Source organism: Patiria miniata, unplaced genomic scaffold (genome assembly GCF_015706575.1).
Source record: "Patiria miniata isolate m_02_andy unplaced genomic scaffold, ASM1570657v1 HiC_scaffold_11, whole genome shotgun sequence".
Taxonomy (NCBI): domain Eukaryota; kingdom Metazoa; phylum Echinodermata; class Asteroidea; order Valvatida; family Asterinidae; genus Patiria; species Patiria miniata.
Genome location: NW_024037049.1, coordinates 1,607,259 through 1,618,109, shown reverse-complemented (window position 1 = coordinate 1,618,109; position 10,851 = coordinate 1,607,259).

Below are 10,851 nucleotides of genomic sequence, written 5' to 3'. Positions count from 1 at the left end.
ACAGTCCAGCGAATAGTCCAAGCTCTCAATAGCTAACAAGACTAGTTCCCTCCTCATCAAATTGTTCGTAGCTGTAATGGAGGGTATGGACACCAGACCATTTACAAATGGTTTAAGAGAATTATCAGCTATTAAAAATCCATATTTTTGAAGAAATTTGTGAAAGACCCGTGGTAAAAATACAATCAAACAATCAGCTTGACTTCCTTCTATTTTAGAAAGGGGCTTTTGTTGCTGGGAAAATGCAATCTTGGTAGAAATTGGCATTAAAAGACTCACGTTAGTAATAAAATCTTTTCACAAATTTGACAATATTAGACAATGAAACCAATTTTCATCTTTAACTCAACAAACCAATGAATTAAGGTCTATTTTGCAGACCATAATGCACTGGTCTATATTTTTCGTCGACATCGTCGAGCCATCGTCTGCTACTAAAATAAGATCCATCATCTTCAGAAACCAGACATACAAACACTAAATGCCCGTTGAGTACACGGTGAACAGACGTGACATGAGTGGTTTACATGAATTAAGTGTGAACATTAAGTTTCCTGATATTAACCTAAAATTACATACTACCGGTACTTAAAAACTAATGATAGATTCACATGAAGTCTTTGCAACTTACATCCTGAACAATTTTGGATCAGTTTCCTTGTGATAGGTTTCTCCTGTACCACACATCTCCTGTCATTTCTTCCCTGATTTCTTAATACCACCTTGACCTATATGTAAGGAAAAAGAATAACGAAAGCATCAACATTTGATGTGCTCCTTCACAGTAGAGGTCAGTATTGTGTCAAGAGGCCATGTCTTTGTCTGAGCACCCTTAATAATAATAATAATAACTAGAGCTGTATGTCTGTTTGAAAACAGAACATGAGGCTTTTTCGCATTTTAAACATGTTTATGCTTTGTTGGTCCTTTTGCAGTCACGTTTTAGAGTGCTTAAAAGGTTGTTTAAAATGCTTAGAAAAATTCCATATTAATATAATTTTATCACATGACGACACAAACTTTGCAATGACGTCATCTTGACAACACTTTTGTCATTGTGGTCTTGGTTTGTACCAAGTTTTAAGTCAATCCGATGTACGGAAGTGTGCAATTTTGGAAGCAGAATATAATTATAAATATTAAAAAAATCAAACGATGACGTCATCGTGACGTCACTTTGGACAAAAGTTCAAATATTCATATAAAATCGCATGATGACGTCATCATGACGTCACCTCATTTTTTTTACCTACATGTATAACACATCCCAGTCTACCCACATACCAAGTTTCAACCCAATTGGACACACAGTTCTGTAGATATAGGACTTCAAAATATGCACGTTAGAGCAATTTTGGAAGCAGAATATGATAATAAATATTAAAAAAATCAAAAAAAAATTAAACCATCACGTCATCGTGACATCACTTCGGACTTTGCACACTAGTACCATTAGCTACCTACCCACCAAGTTTCATGACCATCGGACCTTTCCTTATATGTGTTTTGAAAAATCGCATTTTGATGACGTCATGATGACGTCACACATTTTTCATGTGCAAGTAACTATTACCTAACAAACCAATTACAAAAATAATTTGGAATTTTGCATATTGCGTTCTTGAGATATGGCTAAAAGGTCCAAAAACTCAAATATTCATATAAAATCACATGATGACGTCATCATGACATCACCTCATTTTTTACCTATAACACATCCCGGTCTACTCACATACCAAAATTCAACCCAATAGGACCTACAGTTCTGTAGATATAGGACTTCAAAATATGCACGTTTGTGATGACCGTGACCCCTGATGACCTAATCATGACGTCACTCTTCGGGACACAACTTTGCTATAAGGACAATGCAAATGCTTAATTTGAATGATGTATGACAAAGTTCAATGCCAAAAGTGGTGTGTACCAAAATCGTGTACAAAGTCAAAGGGATTTTGCATGGAACAAACAAAAAAATAACTAGAGCTGTATGTCTGTTTGTTTGCAACAGAACACAGGGCTTTTCCGCATTATGATTGTTTTTTTTATCAATAATACATCCCTGACTATGCGCATGAATGAGCATAAAATCTGTCAAAGTTAGCCGAGAATCGGCTAAAACGGTCACTGTGGACAGGATTTGACCTCAGCCACACGTGCACTGTAGGCTGACTGACAAACGATGTATGTGTGTATGTACAACGTACGTGCATGTACATGTACATTGTGGACGTCCTGTGCATGTTTTAAAGCAGAGGTACTGTCAACTCCCCCCCCCCCCCCCACAGAAGTGTGGTTGGGGTCTACGAACGAATACTTACCTGTAGAGCAATACTACTTATGCATATTCCCCCTACCGGCAGGTATTTTCGCTAAGAGTTATATACAATAGCGCCCTCTGGCGCCTTACCCATAATACCCCGCGGCATGCGTGCCTCGTGAGCGTCCTCTTTTCTCGAGCGCTAAGTCGGAATACAACAAAGTACCCAAGGCATCGAGAAGAGTGAGGTAGGAGGGAGGGATGCTCTACAGGTAAGTATTCGTTTGTAGACCCCAACCACACTTCTGTGGGGGGGGGGGGGGGGGAGTCTACTTCACTCTACTTACCTGTAGAGCAATACTACTTATGCATAGACTAGCACCGTCAAGGAGGTGGGTCATGCGAGATGCTATTGTGCTTTCACAGGGGCACGTAACAATACGCGTAAACCCTGGATGGGCCCGTCGCTCCACATGTGGGTGGACAAGGCAGCCCAAAAAGGTCGGCATGATAAAGACATTAGTCATAATGGTAGCCTCAACATGCCAACAGAGATGTGATCCCCGTGGGAATCACACGTAATGAATTACAGCCCACCGATACCTACACATAAGAGTTCGGTGGGGCACACAAAATAAGAATTATCATGAAAGGCAAAACATCATGACATGGTACATATAGACACTATAATATGCACAATGTACATGTACAGAGTTCAATAAGAATCAGAGTTAGGAGACACCAATGCTGGGGAGGTCTCCGGTCTGAAAATGTCTTGAGAACATGGTGGGGCTCAGTCAGTCGCCCTCAACACTGTTCTCCCATGCTCTGCCTTTTATTTTGTGCATGCGGATCAATCACACGGATTCTACCGTTGATACGTCCGTGGTTTCATGGATGACCGTAGCCAACCTTCAGGCAATCTTGTCATGAAAGCCTGCAGGTATGGTGGGGTCACCATGATAAATACATGTCATGAAAGGCCTGCCTGTATGGCAGGGTGGTCATGACAAAAAACATGTCACGAGAAGCCTGCTTGTATGGCAGGGTTGTCATGACAAATACGTGTCGCGAGAAGCCTGTTGGTATGGCAGGGTTGTCGTGACAATTACATTTGTAATTGCAAGTGACCGATTCAAAGCGTCCCAGTGCAGCTAATGTACGACGTTTAAGTCATGATTGGCACCAAAAATTCTCCGTCTGGACAAGAATGATTTGATGCCCGGAACAAAGACGTCCGGAGGCCCAGAGGGCTCTGACAGTCCTTAGTATAAATCCCTCCTTAGGGAGCAGACATCAAGTCATGATCAGCACCAAAATTCGCTGTCTGAAACGGACAAGAATCATTTGATGCCCAGAACAAAGACATCCGGAGGCAAAGAGGACTCCGACCGTCTTAGCTCAAAAAACCTTCCTTAGGGATCAGACGCCAAAGTCATGAGCGGCACCAACATTTTCCATCTGGAATGGACAATGATTTGATGCCTAGAACAAAGATGTCCGGAGGTAAAGAGGACTCCGACATTCTTAGTTAAAAAACAAAAATCCTCCCGTAGGAATCGGATGGGCACACTCGGTTCCCATCAGATGTGGTCCGTCTCTATTATACAGAAAACAGTTCTTTACTACATGTATACCAAGAAGTAACAACTGCTTACAAAACAGAAAAGAAAAAAGGCAACCGTAGGAACCAATGAAACAGATGTGAAATTGTTCACTGGTTCACAGAACTCTAAAGATCTCTATAACACTTTTGGATAAGAAGGTGTTGAAGAGGTCCTGCAATTCAGGGGTGTTAAAACATCCCCTTAAGTTAACTGACACGGACGTTCAACTGACTAACATTAAGTAATCTACTGTCATGTTAGAAGTCCCTCAAGTGCAGGCTGTAAAAGCCATAGCTTGTTTGAGAAAGGTCTGATGTGAACAGGAGAGCATTACAGCATCCAGTACATCAGGAGAAATTCCTGCGGAGCTGGGTGAAGGAAACCCAAGCTGTGCTGGAACAGAATATTGTTCTGCTCGGAAGAACATTTGTACCCCCAACTGCTGAACCAAGGGAATGGTTATAACCCTGGAAAACCAATCAATGGGGTCAACATGGAGTTAAGAAGAGGACCTTGTCATCCTTCTGCTCCAGTTGATTAAGTACCCGAGGGATAAGAGGAAGACGACAGGAAGGTGTATATAAGTAGCCTGTCTGTCTTTATCAACATCTTTCCAAGGGAAATACAAGACGGGCGCAACACTGTGCTGGCCCGATGGTATTGATGTCAGCCTCAAAGTCTCTCTGACGAGCTCCTACGAAACAGATGGGTGGAGGTCGTCATGAGTCAGGTAGGTCACTTATGGAAATCATCAAAACAACAGAAGCCGAATCGAAATCGTTGTTACATTATCCTATGTGGCATGGCGTACAGCAAATGTTGCTAGCACGGCCACACAAAATCATCTGGGCCAACTTCAAGAGGTATGCAGTTGAGAAAACAAACAACTGTTTGTTCTTCACCTGCGCTGGCCCACATGTAGTCGACATCGACCAATATGGATGTAAACATCGATATCCACCGCAAAAGAAAAGATCTTTGTCCGTTAAAAATTTAAAAGGTGGGACTCGAATCTTTGGCGGGCGCCCTTTGACGGGAGAAACAGTTCATCAATCATGTTACCCCGGCGGGCCAAGATTGCTAGGGTCTGCACTCGTGTAAAATTATAGAGTACTGAGTGCAGACTGTGAAATTGATAAAGAAAATAGCGGTCAACACGTCCGCTAAGACTGTCGAGTCAAGATTAAAACATTAAACCTAATGTACTTCATGAGGGTAAAGAGGGAGGCTGAACGCGTATCGCCGAACCCACTTTATTATTCTACTGCAAAGTGTATTCAAGCTTCTGCGAGTATTATTTACGAAGAGCCGCTTGAATAATGGGGTCCCTCTACTGCTGGCAGCTTGTGCTTAGCTGCATTGAAGAGGGAAGATGTGACAACAACAACAACAACAACAACAAAATACCGAATTTCGCTAACGGAAAACGGTAATGATCACATTATTGCTTGAAGAGCAGCAGGCAGTTTGAATACAGGCACAATCTTTCGAATGTGGTCCACAACATGCCTGCAAGAGTCGAATAGACCCCGTAAACGAGAACCGTAAAACACATCTGAAGGGACGAGTTGCACACGGCCACAGTCAGTTGTTGAACAACTCCATCGGAGACAATGGACAGTGTACATACACAAGTAATGCACACATGTACAATGTACATGAAAAATGTAGCGATCTCAGTACAGCTAGAAACACCGCCGCACGGCTAAGCACAGCGCGGCGTGTCCCATTGTCCTTGAATCACCCAACCGTGATTAATGTAGAGGGCTACAGAGTTCACGGCTCGCAACTGAACGAAGACGGACGTTTCATTAACGTGCCCGCCTGGCAATACATGTACGTGTATAAAACGTATACATGTACATGTATGACCGATAATAAAGCCGAGAACAATTGCAAGGCTTGTAATGAGTGGGCCGAAAAACCGAGTCCTCATCCCGGTAGCGTATGCCGCGGTGGGATCTGTGCAATAAACTCGCCCGGATTAGAAAAATAATAAAGCCGTTCCCGCCTGAGAAATGGACACCACTTTGTCCGTTGTCGATGTGTTTCACATTTGATCCAACGGAGGTATGGGGAACACCTTGTCATTGTTAGATTTGGAGCCCGTCCTGCGCTTGATTTGAAAATTCTTGTGATCGGGCAGAGGGGGCTCATCGGCAGAGGGTAATTTAAGTACCCGTGTAATGTCCCTCTGCAGCAAACGGAATTTCGTTTCCGCGATGGACAGCCATTGTAACCGGTCTGATTCTCCGTCATTATCGGATGAATCAGCCGAATGCGAAGGCCAAAATGACCCCGATGACTGAGAGCCGTCTGGAGGGGCTAGTTGTACAGAACCACGCGGTGGTGGCTGGGCAACACCCTCGGAGATAATATACATAATATTATGCAGATGGTGAAGACTAAACACAAGCGGGAATCCTGGCGCACGGCTAACTGTGTGCAGTAGGTCCCGTTGTCTCTAGACCACGCGACCGTGGTCCACGGCCAGCGAATGTGAAGTCCCGTTCGCCGTAGGCCGGGCTTCCGGTATAGCGCGCAACCATGTGTGGTATACATGTACATGTATGAACATGTGTTTTTTCATTTTTGTACATGTACCTCGTTGTGCTTGGGCCACGCAATCGTGACCAATGAATGACGACTATGAAGCATTCACTGCAGATAAAGACTCCAGGAGCACGGCTAACTGTGCGGTAAGTCCCTTTGTTCACGGGTCACCCAAGCGTGACCGGTGACTGAAGACTGCGATGCGGGCCCAACGACTCATGGTTGTGGGCCGTAGTCCACCGCTGCAGGGGGCCCCCCAATAGGGCCCGCCCGGCGGCCTGCCGACATAGCCGATAGCGTATCGGAAATCGACTGACAAGCCTGCAGGAAATCTGCTCTAGAAACCGCGTCCTCCCCCCGGGAGCGTTTGCCCCGGCGGAACCGGTCAGAGGAGTCGTCAGAACCCGAAGAAGAACGGCACGATCGACGTGCAGCCTTCTTCTTCTTATTCTTGTTCTTAGAAGAACGGCCCCGAGGTGTGTCCGAGGAAAAATCGGAAGACACCTGGGACACCGGGACCCCCGAACAACGGAAAAAATCCGATGATGAGAGTAGTCCCTCTGAGCGAGCTAGCACGGGGGCCGTCGGCCCGGGATCCCCCCGGGCGACCGGCTCCGTATCGCTCATAATGCACCCGGCCGACAGCGCCTCAGGCCCCGCGGGCTGAGCGAGCGCTGGACGGACCGGTAGCCCGTGCAATAGCCCATCCCGACAACCAGTGGTGCTCGGCACTGTGTCGGGAGGGCACGGGTGACTAGAGCCCACCAAAGTGTGACGGCTAGTCCCCTCGGGCTGCCCCGTGATCGGGGGAGGGCTAGGTGCCAAAGCGGTGCTCGTTGCCGAGCCACGCTTGCCCTGACGGCCCTTCTTAGGCTTTGCTCCGGCACAGGAGATATGTTTTAGGGGAACCTTGCCGGAGTGTGCCTTTAGTTTGGGTGTTCCGCCCGAGTTGACCGGAGAAGGTGACCGAGGTCCCCTTAACTGATCGGCGGAACTGCCAACTTCCCCAGCCGACTGTGGCTGAGGGTGCCGGACGAGAGACTGCTGCTGCGGTAACGTCGGAGCATTAACGGCAGAGTCCCCCGAGAACTCGGTCCGTCCCGTGGGAGAATTATTCCCTCCGGTTAGTGACAGATCGGCCCTCCCCAAACGCTTCATATTTATGAAATAAATAAAACCAAGAAGATGATGAAACTCTGCAAACTAATGATTACTAACTCTTTTATTAAATACTTCTCTTAAACGCAAAAAAGGGTAGTAAATGACGAGGCAAACAGCGAGCTATTTCACGCACGTCCTACCCGACCTGCCGCTAAGAGAAAAGAGGACGCTCACGAGGCACGCATGCCGCGGGCTATTATGGGTAGGGCGCCAGAGGGCGCTATTGTATATAACTCTTAGCGAAAATACCTGCCGGTAGGGGGAATATGCATAAGTAGTATTGCTCTACAGGTAAGTAGAGTGAAGTAGACCTGAAGTTTTAAGCGTGCGCAGGGTATGTCCGAGTTCGCTTATTGCCTCAAAACTTTGAAATGTTTTAGACCTACCCTTAAATGGAATATACATCATTTGCTTTTGCTGTAATTTTCAGAAATGGATGGAATTGGGGGGTTGGAAATATATAGAAAATATAGTTACACCGACTTTTTTGAGGTTTTGGGTTCGAAAATGCTATAAAAACCAAGAAAAACAATCATTTTCCTTTAGTCTGGTTCCCTGACTCCATATAAGAAGAAACAGAGCAGTTTACATACATTGGGGAATTGTAAGGTCAGGGAACCAGTCTAGCTGGCTCGTACCCGTTCATAGGTTTGTAATCGATTGCAAACAAGTGCGATGGTCAATTGGGGCCAGTATTTGAAAAAAAGCCATTTTTTTCCAACGCTGATCGGCCGATCAGCGTTGGAAATTGATACAAAAATACCACTTTTCTTGAAAATGACAGTATACCAGGTGCCATGATTTTACAGGATGCTTTACACTGTCATTCACTAACAGTCCAGCAAGGTATTTCAAAATGATTTGGTAGTTTTATTTTTTGATGTTTGCAAATGTTGTATTTTCCCTTTAAATCGACAATTAAAGTAAAAACAAATATAAAATTGCCATGGTTGATTTTTCAGGAATTTTCAAAAGAAAAAGGATCTTTTCATTATAACTTCCGGTCTGATGACGTCATACGCCTAAAACTTTGCACACGTCTAACGTGGGTCAAGGTCATCATATACACCAATATTTAGGCGCTTCCGACAAACTTCGCCACAAACATCTATCCAAAATACATTTTTGAAAATTTTCAACCTGTCGCTAGAGGGCGCTCAAAGATTTCATGACGTCATCGGTAGATGATTTGAAGAATACTATCAGCTAAGACACTAGCACCGTTAAAAGCAAGTTCATATCTATTACCACTTTCAAATAATAAGCCACTTCCGGTTTTGGCCTTTTTCAACCGGAAGCAAGGGTCACGTGATTTCACGCACACAGAATGAAATAAAGACCTCAACCTATTCTACCACTTGCGGGCAACAAAATGCTACGGACGCGTACGGTTGATTTCTTATGCATTTTTGAATATTAAAAGTGTCACAATTTAATTGCCTATAAATACACACCTGATGACGTCATCATGACGTCATCATTACACAATGTTGTTTAAATTAGGGTCTTTGCTTGGACAAAGACTGGTGTAAATGAATTACTGGCAAAGAGTCAAAAATGCCCTTTGCAAATCGACAATTTTTTTTAAATTTCTGTGTACAAAGTCAATAGGAAAAATTAAATATTCAAAAATCTACAATAAATTAGTCGATGACGTCATCATGACGTCAATCTTCGGGACACATCTTTGCTATAGGGACTATGCTTATGCTAACTTTGAATGATGTATGACAAAGATCAATGCCAAAAGTGGTGGGCAGAAAAAACGTGCACAAAGTCTATGGGGTTTAGGCGACAAAAAGAAGAAGCCAAAACTAGAGGTCTATGTCTGTTTGCAACAGAACATAGGGCTTTTCCGCATTATGATTTTTGTAATCAATAATATGCCCTGAATATGCATGAACATAAAATCTGTCAAAGTTAGCCGAAAAATCGGCTAAAACGGTCACTGTGGACAGGATTTGACCACGGCAATACGATGTATGTGCGTGTGTACAAGGTCTTTGCTTGGACAAAGAGTGATCTAAATAAATTACTGGCAAAGAGTCGAAAACGCACTTTGAAAATCGACAATTATTTTTAAATTTTTTATTAAAGTCATCGTGACGTCATTTCGAACTTTGCATACTAGTACGATTAACTACCTACCCACCAATTTTCATGACAATTGGACCTTTCCTTATATGAGTTTTGAAAAATCACATTTTGATGACGTCATGATGACGTCACACATTTTTCAAGTTTTGTGCGAATAGCTATTACATAACAGACCAAATGCAAAAAAGAATTTTGCATTTTGCATGTTGCGTTCGGGAGATATGGCTAAAAGGTCCAAAAAAATAAATATTCATATAAAATCTCAGGATGACGTCATCATGACGTCACCTCATTTTTAATCTATAACACATCCTGGTATAGCCACATACCAAGTTTCAACCCAATCGGACTTACATTTCTGTAGATATAAGACTTAACAATATGTACATAAATTTTCAAATTTAATCAATAAAAAAATTAGGTGATGACGTCATCGTGACGTCATAGTCTTGGCATAATTTTTGTATGAGGGTCTTCCTTGGCTGTAACTTTGATGACGATTCCAGATCGCCAAGTTATAAAAATGGTGGCTTGAAAACGTGTACAAAGTCAATGGGTTAAAAATCCCACACGGAAAAACTGCACCTTTAAATACGTGATTTGCCTTTAAACTGAACATTTTTATAAAATATTACTTGATATTCTGACTCTTGGGAATATTTTCAATCAAATGGCAAACGTAATAAAGTACGATTTCTTTTTCCTTCTCCTAGTAATTCTCGGGCGAAGTTCAGAACTACTGTACTCAGTAAGATATATCAGTGTTGTATAGGAAAAGACTTGTGGAAAAAGCTGTGTACAAAGTCTATGAGAAAAAATAATTATTCATGAATCCATAATAAATCATTTGATGATGACGTCATCATGATGTCATAGTCTTGGCATAATTTTTGTATGAGGGTCTTCCTTGGCTGTAACTTTGATGACGATTCCAGATCGCCAAGTTATGAAAATGGTGGCTTAAAAAAGGGGAAAAGTCAATAGATTAAAAATCCCACAGCAGAAAAACTGCACCTTTAAATGCGTGATTTTCCTTTAAACTGAAACATTTTTATAAAATACTACTTGCTATTCTAACTCTTGGGAATATTTTCAATCAAATGACAGCCGTAAAAAAAAAAGATTTCTTTTTCCTTCTCCTAGTAATTCTCAGCCGAAGTTCAGAACTACTCA